This window comes from Halichoeres trimaculatus, unplaced genomic scaffold, assembly GCF_033239565.1.
Source record: "Halichoeres trimaculatus isolate MK-OKI-2021-1 unplaced genomic scaffold, fHalTri1.1 fHalTri1_scaffold_3, whole genome shotgun sequence".
NCBI classification, from domain to species: Eukaryota; Metazoa; Chordata; class Actinopteri; order Labriformes; family Labridae; genus Halichoeres; species Halichoeres trimaculatus.
The window spans coordinates 2800001-2819911 of NW_027437181.1; the positions used below are offsets into that span (position 1 = coordinate 2800001).

The 19911-nt window shown below is 38.0% G+C and overlaps 1 protein-coding gene across 1 annotated transcript in view; it reads right to left on the bottom strand.

The window, feature by feature from the left end:
• luzp2 (leucine zipper protein 2) overlaps nucleotides 1-19911 on the bottom strand; it is a 305954-nt gene that overhangs the window by 158870 nt on the left and 127173 nt on the right. The window lies entirely within an intron of this gene.

Genomic DNA, 19911 nt, shown 5'->3' on the forward strand with positions numbered 1-19911 from the left:
GCACCCTTGGGAGAAGAGGTGTTTTAAACGGGATTAAAAGCACCATCCTTAAAGCTAAAGGGTGAAGCAATAGGGGAGAAAACTAATATCTACTCAGCACAGTCCCAGGATGAATAAAGGAGGACAGAGAAACTTCTCTTCCTTTCAATCAGCCAATTTAGCCAGGGCTGCTTTTACACAGATAGGTCTTTTGACCAGAGGTAAGCCCCGTCATATCCATTCAAATATTCATGTAGTCCATCCAATTATAGGGAGAAAAACTGCACAGGGCACATTTGTCAAACCCTGTTTTCTACTGCAGATCTGAACTCCTTTTCAACGTCCTGCGGAGACATTCTCATCTTTTGTTTCCCATCTTCCACGGAGGAAAATATCATTTCATATCAGCTTTGCATGAACTCTATAGAACAGTTATATAGATTTCTTGTTATTCTGAAGGACAGCCTGCTGCCTGCGATGAGGGATGTAGAGAAAATTGGGCACAAAGAGCCACAGGGCACAGATATACGAGTCTGACTTGGTGTTTTCTATACGCGAGCAGAGAGGAGGAAGGAAAGGTCAGGAGATGGCTAAAATATGACCCGACACGTTTGGCATTTGGTGGCCACATTTCCTCTCTTTACCTTTTTAACTGACTCCATCAGATATAACAGAATGTGAGCAGCCATATGTTCCCATTCACAGGCTGACGCTAATTTAAAAAGTGAAAAATCAATTTTCACTTTAATCTGACGTTCTTGTTTACCGACTCAAGGACGGCAGCGGCTCTACAGGGAGATGTTTTCATCTGAATGTGGTTCCTGTGCTAATAAAAGAGCCTCTCGGCTGTAAATTTCCCCTGAAGTCCATCAGTGTGATCACTCTGAGGAGCCCCCCGGAGCCTTCTTAGCGTGATTGTTTGTCAAAAGGAGGTCAGGGTGTGGATGGAGATCTGGGAGCAGGAGGAAAGCTGCGTTTCCAACCAGGGAAGGAGTTCTTTACCAGAAGAGGAGTCAGAAAGTGAAATGTTTCAACCTTACTTTGATTTACAATGAGTTCATTTTAAAAAACACCCGAGCTTTTGTGCCTATCGATCTGTTTTTTTGGGTGGATGTCAGAATTTTACATCTTCTATTTGTAGTTCAAACTGTAGCACATGTGTTAGCCTTTAGCTTGTGCTCTATCTCTCTCCTGTTTCTCTTTCTTCTGCTCTTCTGTCCTTTTTCTGTCCGACAGTTAGGCTCCAGTGTCAACCATCACTACAAAATTGATCACACAGATCAGCCGGCGTGGTGTTGTCATAGAGACCTGGGAAAAAAATCAATATGGTCCTGCTCGACCCGATGGGGAAGCTGAGAAGAAGCTATGGAGTAGCATTTCAAAATCACCTACAATGACACCGATAATCTCATTTTGAAGTGTGGATAATGATAATGATATATCTAGAAAAGGGACTTTTTCTAGACCACCTTCAAACTCCTCACAGCCCCTTTGACCAATAGGGATTAACCGATCATTGGCGAGTACGATTATCAAGGCCAGTGTTCAGCATTTTGAGGCATATTGGCCTCAACCTTTTTTCTAATCTGGTGGCTGATAAGAAATTAAATTTCAGACTAAGTTATTTTGGCTCTTAAAAAAAAAAAAAAAGAAAAAAAGGAAAAAGAAAAAAATAGATACAGTACAGGAACACGCGCAGAGGTTTGCAACCTTTACTTTAACCATTTTTCCTCAGCTCACCTGGATTAAAGTCATTCAGGAGCCACAAAATCTACTTTATGTTCACAACAAAGACAAAAAAGTGAATGAGATTCTTAGCAAAGTTGGTGGATAAATATCTTGAAGAGAAGTTTTTTGAATCTGAGAAAATGAACATGATGTCAATTGTTTTTTTAAGATTTGCAAATAATAATAATAATAATAGTAAAAATAAATTTATTTTTTTTCCAAAATTTCAGAAAAGTTTACATGTAAAAATTGTAGAAAAAAAATAATAATAAAAAAATGAAGGATTAACCTTTTTTTTTTTATTTGAAAAACTTGTAAAGAAAAAGGCAACTTAAAACATCTGCAAAAATTTGAAACTTAATCAACTTCCCAAAATTAACAATACAATTTTTTTTAAATTGCCAAATTCCAGAAAGCGTACATGTATTTTTTTAAATTGTAAGTTTTTTCTTTAAAAAAAAGAAAAAACTTTCATTTTTTAAAATTTGAAGAATTCGTAAAAAACAAATTGCAATTTCAAAGATCTGAAAAAAATTAATAACTTAATAAATTTGCAAAAATAATGATAATAATAATAATAATAATAATAATTTCAAAAATTTGCAACAATTTTGGGAAAGTTTAAATGCTAAAAATTACAGAAATTGAATCTGTAATTTTTTTGAAATTTGAAGAATTTGTTGAAAAAAGATGCAATTTGAAACATCTGCAAAAATTGTATTTGTTTATTTATTTTGAAATTTCAATATTTTACAATTTTTGGATAAAAAAAATAATGTAATAGATTTACTTTTTTTTTTTTTTTTTTTTTTTTTTTTGAAGAAAACCTGAATGTTAAACATGTAGTGATGATATGAGTCAACTCATCATGTTTGGTTATTTGCTAATGTCTCGCCCCATATCAAGCATGTATATTGCATTTCAAGTCTTTTTAACACCTTCAATATCACCATAATTCTGAGTTTGGGCTAATATCTGACCAACAAATGATTTGCTGAAGCAACTTTTTAAAATCTGAGTTATTGACAGTAAATAAGCCCAACCTCAGCACATACTCAACAGCCAATGAAAGAGATATTTAATTCATCCATTATCAAAAAAAGTATGAAAACCATCAAAGAACTCTCTCTGCTTACTTTCCTTTGCAATCATAAACTCCAGATGACAGCAACAGCTTTAAGCGCAGCATATGCACGGGCTACGGCTGAATAAGTCCTCACTTAATCCCCTCAGGTAGTCACAAATCTTTCACTGAAGTACCCTTTTACATGAATCACTTTTAAAGGAGGATCTGGTTAACCATTCCTCACTCCGTTCGCTACGTCTAAAAATAATGAAATGCCCAAGGAAGGAGCCAAGTGCTGCCGCGATATTCCTCATCCATGGCGTGGATTCAGCCTGGGCCTGCTTCCAAAAAGCCCTGCACACCCCATGTCATGGATGCCAGCAGCAGATCATACACAATAACACATAAATCACTAATAAAAAAGCAACACCTGGGAAATAAATAAATAACACGGCATACTGAATCCCACACTCCATTCGCCACCATATGGCACTGGCGGGGAATTTATTGCAGGTTCATGCAACGGTTGAAGATGAGGTGAGAGATTTCTCCCTGTCTGCCATATTATTCATCACCCAGTGGAGCAGGTCCCTGGGTGTCTGTGGGATGAGTAAGAGCCGTAATTTGAGGCCCACTGACACAGAAACATGTAGATCACATGCTTCTTGGATAAAGTCTTTACTTTTTCTTCTCCTTTTAAACAAAATCCACCATTATGCACACGCTCATTACAACAATTGGTAGCAGCTGCACGATTACACCACGACACCCTAAGGCTCCAGTGTTCTATCTCTGTCCTCCCAAACAAAGGTTGCCATTTTTCAGGGCAAAGAAATGAATAGCAGGGGATCAGGACGTCGAACAAAAAAGGCTCATGATCAGAAACGGCACCACCAGGCGCTCCGCTGGAGATAAGATAATGAAATCTTTCATTTCAGACATCTGCACTTTGAAATCAGTCCCTGACCGTCCTCATGAAACTCATCAAACTCCCCAGACGGAGGGGGAGGCATCTTTTTATTGGATTCCATTGAGAACAAATATTTCTTTACCCTTGGAGCCGCAGCAGGTCTCGGAGTTATACGACGCTGACCCTGCGGCGTGAAAACGAACGGCTGGGGCCAAAGGAAATGCCACTGAACACTACAGTCAACATTCAAGCTACGGCTCAATAAAGCTCGCCAAGGCTGTAACGTCAGGCCCCACAGGGGGAGCAGCGACAGCTTGGTCACTGGTGATAAGGGTTCACCTGTAAAGACTTTACTGTGTGTGGGAAAGACGACTCAAGAGTCAATTTACTGAACAGCCTTGTAACATATTTACAACATGAAGAGGGTCCTATAACCTGCTCTGTGACATAAACATAACCTGAAACAGGAGATCCAATTTCTATAAACAGCTGCTGTGAATTCAGAATAGAAACAACAGCCACACCTTTGGTCTAGCTCAGTCTACTGGGACTCAGGTCAGGAATCAGAGCTTAAAATTCAAGCTGGTTTTTGGAGAAAATATGTTTCACTTCTTGTGACTGCTTAGAAACCCTCGAGCAATAACTCATAGTGTTGGCTTCAGAAGATGCAACATTGCAGTTTTGGAAATCAACCTTTCAGTTACCCAGAGATGGTGAGGCAAAGACTGAAGTCAGATTAAAGCCTCAGCGCTCAAAGACAAACAGTGCTCGCCTGTTCGTCCAGTCATCTGTTCTGCTGATTACAGTACAATGAATGACACTACAGCTTTCAAAACATGGCTTTACAAAGTGCTCTGACAAACAAGCAAAAAGATACAGAATAATGAAGCAAGAGGCTAAGACATAAAAGAGCTGAAACCAAAGCAGAAAACATTAAGGGAGAAAAACAAATAAACAAAAAACCAAATGAACCAAAGATAAAAAAAAAACACAAAACAATAAAAAAAGGAAAAAACAAAGTCAAAAACAAAACAAAAAAAAAAAACATGAAAAAGAACCTCTTAAAACAAACAGAAAAAAAACAAATGAATGAATGAAAACAATGAACAATGAACAAAAAGAACAAAGAAATGAACAAAAAATAAAAATAAAGAAAAAAACAACATGAAAAACAAAACAAAACAAAACAAAAACACAGTGAAAAAAACAAAAAATTAAAAAAGGCTATATGAACAAAAACAAACAAAACAAAAACAAACAAACACAATGTAAAACAAACAAAAACAAAAAAGGAACAAATTAAACAAACAAAAACAATGACTAAGAAATAAACAAAACAAAAAAACAACACAAACAAAATTAACAACAACAACAAGAAAAAACAACAACATTAAAACCAAATCCCAGGAAACCCTTTTTAAGCCATTTTAAAGATATAGGAGGATAAAAACAGTTGGAAGAGATTTAAGATAAATCAATTATATAAAAACAAGAGAACTAAAAAAAAATTGATCACTAAAAATAGACAAAAAAGAAAAAAGTAAATAAGACATAACAGTCAAATAGATTAGTTCAAAACTGCACAAATAGGGAGCTTAAATATGGTCAATTAAAGCAGTACTTGACATTATTATATGAAAAGGTTAAAGGTTTAAATTTAAAGGTGATACAAAGGTGACAGAAGAATGAAAAAAGAGAGAGAAATCTTAGAAAGTGAATAGGAGTTATGTAAAAGCAAATGCAAAAGTCAGTGTCCTCAATCACCATCTGTTGTACGCAGATTAAGAAATGAGATTTTGTTTTTTGGAACCAGGCTGTGAACATGTTTAACTGCTGTTAAAAAATGCCTTTTTGAGTAGGTGTGTATGTAACATCAGGTGCTTTTAAAGCTAGCCTCAAGTGGACACTTTGGGAACTGCAGCAGCTGTGCTCTGACTTCAGTTTAGGTTGCCTACTTTAACATCTTGTCAGGGACTACAGATGGCAACCAGTTTTTTGGCCAACTCTGGCATATTTACAGAAATGACAATTAACATGCATTGTCCCTGTAAATTAATTGAAAGTTAAAGTTAAATTTATCAGAGACTGGAGGTTCGTGCTTGTTTCAGGTGAAACTCCCTGCCCCAGCAGTGAATGAAAGTCTAGGTTTACGTTTTGTTTCAGGGTTAAAACCAGACTCAGACTGGTTAAAAAGCTTGAAACTCGCTTAACGAGTTAAATATTGCAGTTTGATCCTGTCCTGTTTGGGCACACTTCTATTTGTGATCAAAAAACGAACATTTAATTCTTGAAGTCAAACCATATTTTGCGTTAAGTCTTACAGCACACACAGAAAGCTTCAGCTGGTGTTGACGCTCTAAGAAAAAGACAAGACATTTGTTTACTTTGTTGATACTTGAGTAGAAAAAAAAATGACAGCCATCGCCAAAAGATAACTCCAAGTTTAAAGTGACAAGTAAAACTTTACACAAGGGCATTCATAATATCATGCTCCGTCTCCATCCTGGCAATTAGGCGTAGTAAAATAATCATAGAGCAGCTGAGGAAGCAGGTTGAGTGATGTGACGCCTCCGTCTCTCCGACACAAATTCTCCAGGCTATTTTAGGAAAGTTTGCAGGAGACGCTCGGCAGTTCAGAGGAGGACAAATCCCAGGATTCCCCTGGGCTAAGTGTCCCTGAGGCCTCTTACCTGAATACCCAAACTTATCCATCATTCATCTCACACGTCCAGTCACCCGATGACCTCGACAGACGCACCGCCAAGACTCCGTCACTTTCACACCAACTGTGTCGTCTTGGAGGCAAAATAAGTCACAGCTCCGTCTGAGTGAGACGCTGCTTCTCTGGCTTTTCTGTCTCATTTGGTTTTGGACGAGTAGTAGTAAAACTACGCAACGCTAAACAGATTTAAAAAGCTAAATTTCCCATGAGCTATTGCAGCGATGTAACTCTTGTAGCAGCAAATCAAACTCAGGTTTACCTCACAGCTCAGCACCACTTACAGCTTTGTCAGCAACATTTTACATCAACATATTCACTAAACCCAGCCCTGATGATGTTTTCAGTAGCTTATTTTTCCAAACAAAGAGTGAAAACTTGGAAAGGTCAGATAAGGTTGACGTTTACGCTCAAGGTGCCACTGGGACGCCCTGGGGCCTTGGTTATCAATTTATGAAGCAGTGTCACCAGATCCAGCACACAGGCTATTTCCACTCTGTTATTAGACAATTTCACATCTAATTTGGGGAAATTTGCTGTAATTTCTTTGTGGATGAGGTGAGATGAGAAAACAAAAAGCTTCACACAGGGACATTTTCAATCAGTGATGACAAGATGAAACAACTTTCTGAGTTTGTTTTATTATGATAAAGTTTTAGGAGGAAATTTCACCTCGAGGGTTTGAACGAGGAGACTGGGTTAAACCCGTCATTAACATGTTTTGGCCAGCAAATCATCACCAGTGAGGTTGCTCCAGTTAATGGTGACCGCCTGAACGATCTACAACCTGGATGTAAACAAGCACAGGTGGAAGATGTTGCTTCGTCTTCTTGGTTAAAGCAAAAATGCTCAAAGACTGGAGAGAAGTGTGACAAGCACGAGCAGGAGAACATCAGCTGATGGTGTTAGCAAACCAATTTGACAATTCGATAACTGTTTGCTTTAGATCACCCCCACCCCTAAAAAATCATCATGCTTTATGCATCTGACTGGTCACAGTAAAGCCTTGTTTACATGAAAATTTTTCCCCCAAAACTGCCAAAAATACTGGGAAAATAAACCTGCGTTTACATGGAAATGCTTAGGGACCTGTAGTTGGCGCTATAACTGTCTTGTCTAGAAGCAGCTTTTGGTAAACTGCAAAATACTGAAATCTTATCAAGTTTTTTGTCTTATTTTTAGCATAACAGTTATTTTAGAGACTTTATATGAGCTAAACTCACCTGACTAGTCCAGAAAAATGTCTCATTACAAGTTGTTTAAAGACAAAAATGAGGTCTGAATTGCTGAAACAAGTAGGAAAAATCTGCCAATGGAGTGGGATAAATGTGCTTTTATTAAGACACTATCATATTCTTGACAAGCACATTTATCCCACCACACCACTCAGATTAGGGGTGTGCCATATCATACCGTCTACGATAATACCAGTAAATTTTTTGGGGCGATATAAATTTGTCATTTCGTGATGTTTACAGTGCAGGGACGCAATAACGTCTGACGCGCCCTGCTGTATAACGGCTGAGAGTGAAAGTAGCATAGCAGCATCAACTTCGTCCTCACATGAGGATTTAGTGCCTAAAAGAGGAGCTACCTCAGTGATGTGGAGGTGGTTTGTTTGGCCAAAGATCAGACACGCAGCAAAACACATGCCGGAGAACTATTACCGTGAAGGTTGGCAACACCACAAACATGTTCCTCCACCTAAAGCTGAAACACACGGCCGAATACAACCAGGCTATGAAGACTTGTGAGGAGGACGGGAAAGCTACGTTATTATCGGTGGATTATTTGCCTCTACGAGGGACGTGTGGTCAAGCTGAACATCCTAATTCACACGGAGTGTGAGCGCCACACAGTACAGGTCTACGGATTTTGGGCACCCATAACAACATACTTTCATGGTAATTAATTAGCATGTTAAACTCATCTGGTCCTCCCCAAACTTCAGCTCCTTCAGTCCCTGTCTTCTCCTTTCTCTTGGTGTCCTCATAGAAAGAATGTGTTATGAAGTTTTTCACCTGCAAGATTAACTTTTCCTCCTCTAAAACGTCAGATTTCCTCTGGATCTGATCTACTTACTATGTTTACGTATCGAGCATGTGTAGTCGTAGGAAATGATATAAAAACTGGCTTCCATACTGTGCGTGCTATAAAAATGCTGTTATTCAGAACCAATATCAACATCGTTACAGCAAATTTCCTTAAAATATCATGACAGAAATTTAAGGCTACATCGCCCAGCCCTAATTCAAACCTCGTTGCTCAGGTGAATGTGGCTCATATTAAGTCTAAAAAGACATTTTGTACTGAAAACAAAACAAAAACACTCGATAAGATTTCAATTGGGCCAATCATCTGGTGTATTGGTGAGTGCAAAGTTTTCAGCATTTTGTTGACAGACAGTCAGCAGATTGAGCATCTACGATGAAAGCGGAGCATGACGCCATTGTTTACGTGGCAATCGTGGCTGCAGTGTTTCAGAGAAAAAAAACTTTTGAGGCTGTTTTCAAAAGTTTCATTTTAGATTTGACAAAAACACTGCTCCTGGGTAAATGAGGGGCTGAAACATAACAATACTTCTACATTTTATCCTAAAGCTGTTGTCCAGTAAACAGCCTTCAAATCACTGTTGACTTGAAAGTCTGACAGATGTTCTTCTGTTTGGGTAAATTTGTGAGACGTCACACTAAAAAAACACAACATAAGGTCACAGTTTATCTACAGTGCTGTGAGGAAGACTCTGAATCGGTTGAATTTTTCCAGTATTTGGACTTTCCCATGAGCACCATCACCCACTGCTGTACGGCTGTGACTCTTGTGAAGGTGTGCATTTGTTTTGGAAGCATATGGATGGATGGAGAGCAGATTTTATTAACGTTTTGCAAAGCAACAAGACAATGAATTTACTCAAAACCTGTTATAAGATCATCCTCACACCTTGGTTTGTCTTTTGTTATAACTCATTGAACAGGAAGCCTGACCGACTGGAGAAAAGAGCTCCTGAGGAAATAACATAACGAACAGACTCATTATTTATCAAAGGAGCGGGCGAGCATTTCTTCAGGATGTGAAAGAGTAAACACACAGCAGCAGTCAGGGTAACACCAGCGCTAACACACCACACTATGTCCCCATTGTTGGATTAAAGTGAAATATTCAATATTCTACAAGGCCACAGCCACAGAAAGCAACATCCACCGAGCATGAAAGGCGAATATTTGCCGTCATGCAGATTATAGGCAGACAGCGCTTTATGTGGTACTTCCAATTTCAGGCTGGATTAATTACGCCATTAGGAGGGGGAAAATAAATAGTTTTAATAAGGGGGACTGCCCAAGGCCTGTCAGCAAATTAATATATTCCTCCAGCAGAGCATGACCACCATCCAACATCTGCACCCTAAGTCGGCCATGTTTACCAACTGTCGTCTAAACATGGCAGACAGCGGGGGATATTAATTGCATGGATGTCAGGGGACGCCTGGCATTACCTTTTTAATTGTTCAGAGGTGGAGGATGGGAAAAAAAAACACTGGAAGAGAGGAATTTATATTAACACTGAAATTCAATCTCAAGTGTTACTCGTAAAGCGGACGACGCAACCACTCAAGAACTGAAGTATCTGCATTTTAAACTTTTGCAGTGCCAGATTTCGTGGCACAAACTCAGCGCTGATAAATCTGCTTTTTTGTGTTTTCTCAGACTCAGTGTAGACAACATCAAAGACATCATCTATTCCCTGGCCGTGCCAAAACCTCCTCCGAATCTCTAAAATTATCTCTCAGCCTGTGCTTGGTAGCTTTTCAGTAGACTTTGTGGCATTTCTGAACACTGGTGGGCATGGTGACAGAATGAGAGGGTGTAATTACATGAAAACTTTTCTTTTTTCATGTGTTAGAGGCTGTATTCTCTGCCATGTTTATGTGTAACTGTGTTTTGACCAGCGTTGTCACACTACAGGATCGCCTCCCTTGGGAATAATTGGTGTACAGCGCTGGTAAACAAAAAGGTTTGTTTCCTTTCAGCTCTTGTTGGACAATTCTACAGTTTACATATATTTACACATTTAATTTTACTTAAAAACATAAACAAACTGAGCAAACTGCTCTGTGCCTTCAATACAACAACAAACATCCTAAATAAGATGATAAAACCATTATTTTATTCATATAAATAAAAAAAGAGTGCCATCCCAAATCGCGAAACAGGAAGCATCCGTTTCAAAGTAATTACTGTGATTGCAGTCAAGTATTTTATCATTTCGATGGATGAAATTAAAGCAGTATGAACCAATTTTACACATGAGCAGTAAATGCAGAGATCGAGCATATTTCACCCTTTCATGAATTACAGAGCTGAAGCGTGCAGGAAAATAATGAGATGTGTTTGTGTGTGAACTTAAAGCTCACGAGAGAAACGCACTGTAAAAAAACAGTGCAGATTTTTACAAGTTTCTTTTTTTTTTTTTTGAGAAAAAATTGTCGATAAGTCCAGAAACATGTCTTATTTCAAGACAGGAGACAAGGACCTCTGTCGTACCCCACTGACAGATATTTTTCAGACCTCCTTTCTGTCTTTAAATAACTTGAAATATAAACATTTTTCTGGACTTTTCAGGTGATTCTGCTCTGATTAAGTTTAAAAAAAACAGCATTTACTGAAAATAAGACAAAAACACTTTTTAAGATTTCAGTTTTTTGCAGTGCACCTGACCTTTGCCTTATCAGCTAATCCAGTGGTTCTCAAATGGGGGTACACGAGGGCACTCCAAGGGGTACGCAAGATTCAGAAATGTATGTTAATAGCATGGCAATCAAGACGAATGACTTTAAAACTTTGTTTTTGATCAATGTTTGAATCATTTCAATACCGTCATACCCCCAAAACAAGAGTCCCCCTTAGACCAGGATAACAACACAAATAACAGCATTGTGCTTGAAATGTAAAAGTAGCAATTCTGCTTAAAACATGGAGGGTCAATTTGCTAAAACAGGCAATATTCTGTCAGTATTTGTTGTAGTATTGGTGATTTTTTTATTTATTTATTTATTTTTTTTTACAATTTTAAAGTGATTTTTGTGTTCAAAGATCATTTTTTTCATGTATTTATCCATCTTTTTATTTATTTATTTGTTTTCAAATTAAAGTCTTTTAATTTAGTCTTTGTTTTAAGGCTGAAGTGAAAGAAAAAATGAGATGTCAGATCCCCTGTCAGTATTTCTTGTAGCTTCAGGGGGTTTTTTATTTAACAATTTCAAAGTGATTTTTTTTTTTTTGTACAAAAAACAAAATTAATTGATTTATACCTTTTATAAATTCATTAGTTGATTAATTAATAAAAAATATATTTATTTATTTATTTATTTATTCATTATTTATTTATTTTTTCAAATTAACGTTTTGGAACATTTTTAAAGTGTTTTTTTTTTGTTCAAAAATCATTTTTTATTTATTCATTCATTATTTTTATTTTTTAATAAAATAATTTTTACATTTCTTTAGAATTTCTTTTTTCAAATTTAAATATTTCAATTTGGTCGTAGCTGGATAGGAAAAAAAATGTTGAGATGTCACATCCCCTGATTAAACCTCATGAAATATGGCTCCTGATAGTGTCTGTAGACATCTCGATCATCATCATCATGCAACTTTTTTACTTAGTCTGGTGATAAATAAGCAAAAAAAAGGGTATATCAAAGAATCGCAATTTCAACCGAATCAGCTCCTAAAAATCGAAAAAAAGAATCAAAGCGGGAAAAAAACATATCGTCCCAGCCCTGAAAAATGTGTGAAAGGGATTTACGTCTACAAGTTGCAACCCACCCAACGCATTAAAAAATTTTTTTGCTGGGAGAAATTAGCCAACAGTAGCATAAAGCCAGCACATCTTCAGCGTTGTTGTTGTTTTTTTTTTTTCTTTTTTTCTTTTTTTTTTAAATAAGGTTTATATGTTTTCTGTGAAGAAGTGTTGATTAATTGTTAAGTTAATAATTTTGAGAATAACCCTTTACTTTGCTACCCAAAGAGGGCACCTAATGGTGACATTTATTTCTTTGAGTCCAACACGTCTTTAGTTATCTTACAGCTGATGTTGTTACATGACTGAATAAAATTTGAAAATCTCTGCTCCAAACTACCCAGGAAGCATCTCTTCATTCTCCAGCTGTTTCTAAACTGTGAAACCAAAACAATGACAGATCCCTCCGTTTTGAACATCCTTGAAGAATGACTCCTTCATTTCCTAATTTGTTCATCACTTAAGTTATGTAATTTTCCACCCAGGGAGGTTTAAGGCATTGAAACAGAAATAGTTAGCATATTAGATGAATAATTCAATGATTACTCCGAGGCATTTTCATGCATAAGTAGATGCCAATTACTTTCCCTCGACATTTTCACACTCTGTCATGCTCTGCGTGCACTTGGAGACAATATTGTTTCTTCGACAGATGATCACTTTCTAGCAAAATATGGAAAAGAAGAAAACAGACATCACAGAAACGTCATTGGACACATGTCCGTCCACTGACAGATGCAGACCTGCTTCCTCATACCTGCAGCTGATCAGCTTCATGAGAATAATGAAATAAAAGAGTTTCCCTCTCATGCCCAGTTTTGCCTTCAGCCATACCAAACACAGAGAAAGTGAATCCCGGGTGTATTTCTCTATTTTCTGCCTCAGCTGAGCTCATCAGACAATCCACTCTGCTCCGCCGTCGTCACGCAGAATCCAAATCATTTCCACAGTGACATTATAGCCTCTCAATCAGTCACCAGCAAGCCTGGAAATTAACCCTCTCTAAACCAAACACGGCTGATTTTATATTCACTCAGTGTTTCCTCTCTGCACGTGCTCTCTGCATCTACATGATAAACACATTAAGCCTCACAGAGACGCTGACGTCTGATCCTGTCGTTCATCAGTTTGATGTGTCATGTTGACTCATCCGTCTTCCTGTGGCAGAATCTCTCATCTCAGGACTTAGATCGCTGGAATTGGAGCTTTAAAAGCCTCCCATGAACCTCTTATGGCTGCCAGCTTCAATTAAATCCAGAATTTCACTGTATCTAATGCAATTCTGCCCAGCCCAGCTCTCCAAAGCTGAAACAGCTCTGCCAGCCTGGTAATTGTTGTGCTATAATCAAGCTGGTTAGAGCCCGGACATTTTTGTTTCCTCAGCCTCAAATGTTGGTGGTGTACCACACAACGTACCTCCTTTTTTTTTTTTATTTCCAGCTGAGGTCTAAACTCTACCGCCCTGACATTTGACATGTTGCAGAGGAAAGATATCCCTGACCTTAGTCCTCCATTTGAGTGGGATAAAGTACAGCTTGATGTGAGACTATCTTCCAGAAACTCTGATCACCAGCAAACACATCACAACTTTATACACAAAGCATATTTAACTCCCAGGAAGCTTCATTTGATGATGATTATTAATAAACCTAAATGGACTCTTTGTTCCTCCCAAGCAACTGGTCGTTTCTCGCTCCAGTCTCCAGCTTCAGCTGGTCCCAGACGTGCTCTATGGGATTCAGGTCAGGAGACACTGCTAGCCATACCATACAAGGTACTCCGACTTCCTGAAGTCGTTCTGTGACTATGGGGACCATGTTGACCTGGGCATATCATTCAGATTGCCTTCTCCAGCAGCATGGACAACTATTATTTCTGTGCAAGATGACCCGACGATCGACAGTGAACAGGACGGTAGACCACTGCTGCTGTTGTGCCCATTGCAAACGGTCACGGCAGTGTCTTGGTGTCAGTGGAGTTACCTTCAACGTTCGTCTGGCATTCAAGCCAAAGCGGTGGAGTCAGTTTCAAATGGTTTGTCTGGAAACCCTAGCACCCCATACTACTGTGAGGCAGTTACATAACGGTATCTGAGTGCACAGGTCCTTGGGTACTGGTCATCATTGCGGTCCATCACTTGTGGTGCTCCACTGCTGGGTCTGTCACAAACACTGCCAGTAGTTCTGTGTCCTGCTGCAAGTCTGCTGATAACACACCAAGTTCATGAGCAACATCTGACTGCCTGCTACCAACCTGAAGGCGCGCTATGGCCAGGTGGCGCTGCTTGTCCGTTGAGTGACAGCAGGACAGACATGACTGCTTGAATGATGAACTGGGAATGACCTACTGGCAAAATAAGCTTTTTATATCACCATAATGTTGTAACGATGCCACATTGAATACAATCTAATACTATCACCTCCCTATCCCAAAAACCACCGAAGTGAAACCAACACCCTTTGTAAGAAATCGACCAAGTCTTTCACGATATCCCTAACTTATAGTGAGTAGTGTAAGGTTACTTTAGCTTGTTTGCCTGCTGTATTTCTTTTGAATAATCTACGAAAACTGAGTTTGACCCTGGATGACAGAAGAGCAGTGTTTGCTGGAATCACAGCAGGAAAAAAAGTAGTCGCCAAAATAAAAAAACCCCAACAATCACTTCCCTTCCAAGCACGGGACTTGATGTATTTGGACATAGTGTACTTGGAGTTATCTACAGCTAGAATCCATTAAGCCAAAGACTCTGCCATGAAGACATAGCACTCACTCTTAACTTATCTCTGTGGACTTCAGATGTAATATGCTACTGGAGTTTGGTGTTCATGGTCCAGGGAATGGGTGGGTTGTCTCTTTTCTTCTTTTTAATTTTTCAATTTATTATTATTATTATTATTATTATTATTATTATTATTATTATTATTATTATTATTATTATTATTATTATTATTATTATTATTAATTTTCTTTTTGGATTTTTTTATTTTATTTTTATTTTTATTTTTTTTTATTTATTTATTCTTTTCTTTTTTATTTATTTTTCTATTATTTTTATTTTATTTTATTTTTATTTTTTTGTTTGTTTGTTGGTTTCATTTTTTTGCTTGCTTTCCTTTCTTCCATTCTACTTGACATGTTTTGCTTTTATGATTATCATATATATTTTCTCTGAGCCTTAAAATGTATCTATCTCTGTTATTTAACCTGTTTACTGGGGAAAATAGAAAAAAAATTTGATCAAAAAAAAATAATATATATATATATATATATCAATGTCCAGTGCTACTATGAATGATTACGTGTTTCCTCTTTGTGTCGGAAAGTCTCACCTTTTCCCTCAAAGGCACTTTATGACAACATCTAATCCCACTTTGTTTCCAGTGTAGTCACTGAACGGTACGAGCAAGAAGTTGTTCACACCAGAGGGAACATCGTCAGGTCATTAACTCCTCAACGCCAACAGCAGATGTTTACATCTCAGTTTGGAGGAGAACAAAGCGTCAGCAGTGAAACCAGAAACTGGGCCAATACATCATCCATTCTGATTGTATGTGAACATAAACACGACGTGACGCAGGTCTTCTAAAGACGTCTTCTGTATAATTCATGTGTGTGTCAATAATTCATGTTTGGTAGGAGCTGTGATGTGATTTACCTAGTTTAGGGTGAGTAAAGTGCTTTTTGGTGTAGCTTGTTTCAGGGTAACAAAGGACGGTGTGAGTGAAAGTCTTGGCTCCAAAAACATGAACCTTTCACCGAGCTGGGATATTATTTCAGGACACTCTGACTGAATCCTGGGCTGATGTCAAACATGGATCCGACAGGTCGTCCCCTGTGGAAATTGGTCAGCAGAAGTGCTTACTGCAGGATTTCAGCCTCTGTGAAAGAGCTCGGTGTTGTTTCCATTAGGTTTGATCACAGTGTGAGAGCGGCCAGCTGGCCAACGTGAACTGTAAGACAAACTCTACACAATGCAGACTTTGTAGTGGGAAATGTCTGCCCTGTAGGCAATCATCAAACTTCAGCCTTGTGTCTGACCTGCAGGACACAGCGCCGGGGATTTGTGGAGGTGGATCTCACCCCACAGAGCAGACAGGGGGAGGATGGAGCTGCTTGTTTCTCCAGCTCCAGATCAGGGCCCTGACAGTGTGGTGGTTAGATGATGGTAAGGAAGGGAAGAGGAATTAGCAAACAGCAAAAAATGTAAAGCTGAAAGACGTTTTCAGATCAAACACAAAGCATTATCTGAAGGGACGAACCAATGTGATTGATTTTGACACTGTCATGGAAAACTGAGGTCAAAGTTGCGTCGACATCGATATTGTATCAAAGTATCATGATTAGTGCTGACAGGCGATTAAAAAATTAATCTGATTAATTACAGGATTTGTGATTAATTAATCAAATTAATCACATTTTAATCTCATATCTGCTTAAGGTCCACAAATAAAGAATCTGAATCCTAGAAAATTATGAAATTGTAGTGCATGAGTAATCAAACTACTTTGGGTGAGAGCGGTGTGCTCGTTGGATGAGAGCTCAGCGTGGATATGAGGAGAAGATGTGAGATGACAGAGGCAAAGCGAGACGCTGCAAGTCAGAAAAGTTCAGGCAGCTCACGCTCAAACTGAGGATGTGTCGCTATAGTTCAGAGAGAAAGAGCGGCGCCATCGTAAGAAAAGACAACAGAGATCATGGAGAGGATCAAAGGAAGGAAGTACACAGAGCGACAGAGCTAGCGATATTTAAGTTCTTTTGTAACACGCAGCAACTTATAGATGCTCTTGTCAGCGTTTTCTTTTTAAGGTTTACTAAATCTGTATTCAGATCCTAGATCTTAATCCAGGGGGAAAATAACATATCAGAACATTTTTGCTTGTAGCTCCAACTCCAAGCCAATTTTTTTTCGTTTTCTAAAACACACAACAAAGAAATGCAGCAAATCCTAATAAACGAGCGCTGTCTCTAACAATTACTCACAGTCGTTAATCTGAAGCTAACTGTGTCAGAACTCATTACATTATGTTTCAATGCAAACAAATCTGCTCCTGTTTAAGGTGGAGCAGATGATCTCTATAAGAATAACCTTAAAGAGAATTGTGTTTGTTTTCTGACTGGTAAAAACAGATCTCAGAGCAGCTATAATCCTGAAAAATAGCTCCCGCAGCAGCCGCTCTGCGCCTGTGTCTCTTTCCCTCCACCTGACCAATGACTTCCAAGTCAGAAACTGGCAACGAGCGGGCAGATGCATCTGATTCACATCAAGGGCAATCAGCGAAGCTGCTTTCCAACTTCCAAGTGTCACTCAGGGAAAACACAAGAGGACGAGTTAAGCCAAGCAGACAGAGAGGAGGTGGAGGGGGAGGGTGGGGGAGTGTGAGGTGGAGAATTTGGAATTGGATGACGGATGTGACTTGATTACTGGTTAACTATCCTGCTGGTGCACCACTCGGGTCTGGATGAGAAACCCGCTGGAGGCTGGATTATCAATTTGGAGCAGCCCTGGCTCTTTCTGAATCTATTGTTTCATCCCAGGCAGGCTGACAGTTAAAGAGCCGGCCTCTGACTGATCTTAGGAGTACGCTATCTTGCTCTTACTTGCTTCAGTGGATTTCCGCCTCACTGATGCTTAAGTACAATTTCCCATCAAGCCTTTCATCAAATTTACCGTGCTAGTTTATTGATGCACCTGCATCTGCAGCTGAACCGTGGTCCTGGTTCTCTGAAATCCTGTTTAGACCAACATGATGCAAGCGGAGCATCAGATCCTGCAGATCAATCAGGCAGGGAGACAGAAAACCTAAAGATCTGAGCTGGAAAGATGGAGGCAGGAGGAGATTTTGATCAGTTTGAGAAAGAAGTCCATCTTTGTTGGATAAACTCTGTGAAGCCTGACTGTCTAATAAAGCTTCTCCAACTTAAATGTAAAAGGTTTCTTAAAGTTCACTCAGAGCAAGGGTCTTCAACCTGCAGCTCTTTGATTTTTGCATTTTTTTAATTTGATTTTTTTTTTTTTGCAATATTCATTAAAATTTCCAAAAAGTTTTAATTTTTTGCAATTTTTTAAAAATCTATTTTTTGAATTTCTACAATTTTAACAGCTTAATCTTTATTTAATTTTATTTAAATTTTCTTTTTTAAAATATGTTATTATTATTATTATTATTATTATTATTATTATTATTATTATTATTATTATTATTATTTTAAATAATATTTGCGAAACACTACCATCACATTTTTTTTAAAAACAGTTCGCTCAACCTGCAGCTCTTTGACTACAAGGAGCCACTGTGCAGTCGCTCATTGCAGCTTTCAGAAAATATACACATATTATTCACCTAATCTTTTGAATTTTTAAAAACTGTAATATCATTTTAACTTTAACATGCAATATCTTTTAAAATAAAAATAAAAAATCTTTTAAAATTTTCAAAATTTCAGAACCTTTTTAAATTTGTTTTGCTATGTTCAAAATCTTTTTTTTTTCAATTTTTTTAATTCAACATTTTTGCAATTTTCATAAAATTTCAAAATCTTCGGAAATTTTTGAAAATCTCAAAATCTTTTTCATTTTTTTTTGCCATTTTTTAATCTATTTTTTAATTTCTGCAATTTTGTTCAACTACAAAATCTTTTTTAAAAATTTTTCAAAATTATTATTTTTATTTTTTTGTTATTATTTTAAAAAATAAAAATTTGCAATACAATATATCAAATTTATGGTGGATGTCTGCAAATTAAAAATAGAGAAATAAAATAAGTTATAAAAAAAAAAACACATATCATGAACAGTTCTATACATAAAAAAAAAAAAAAAATCTTGTTAGATAATTTATCACTTGATTTTACCTATGTATTCAATTTTGTACACTTTATAGTCTTGATTGTGAAAATAAAGTCAATTTTGCTGCTCCAGAATAACTTTTATCCAGGTTTGAGCTGAGGTAAAAAGTAAAGGTTGCAGACCCGTGAAACCATGATGAAAAGAAGCTGTTCCATAAACGTTAAAAAGAGAAAAAGTTCAGTCAGTGTCAGTTTTTCATTTACTGCCATGAATCCTATCACACCACAAACAGAGTCAGGGTAGAGACTTCCTGCAGAAGGAGGACAGCATCAGCTGTTTCATCCCCCGCCCCAAACAGACACGTGTCACAGGGTCAAGCGCCAACACTCTGCAGCGTCTGTGCTGATTATGACAGGGGCAGGAGGGGTCAGGTGATGTTGTTACACAGCGGCTAAATCTGCGCTGGGAGGAGGTCAGGATGGATGGACGGGTCAACAAAACATCAGACCTGAAACCCTGGAGGCCAGCTGAATGGTACAAACCAATTACCTCCACCTGCGGATACGAAGGAGCAGGAAGACTCCATCGAAGGGTCAACACAGAGGACGAGGACAGTATCTTTGGCTACTGCTGTATAAACTCAGCACAAAAAAACAAGACAATTCATGATTTCAAGACTATTTCTTTGTTGTAACAATGCTTCTTTGCAATAAATCACTTTGAAAGGAACATCCAAGGTTCTGGTATCTCAAATTAATTAATATGTCTTGTTTCTTTAGACCTCAATCCACCAAACACGGCTCAATGGCAGATTTGGCTGTTTGGCATCAGCAGTATAAGATTGTTACAACAAAGAAACATTTCCTCATACCTTGTGCTAAGTTTAGAAACCTTGTCTTACTCTGCTTGTGACTCCCATGTCG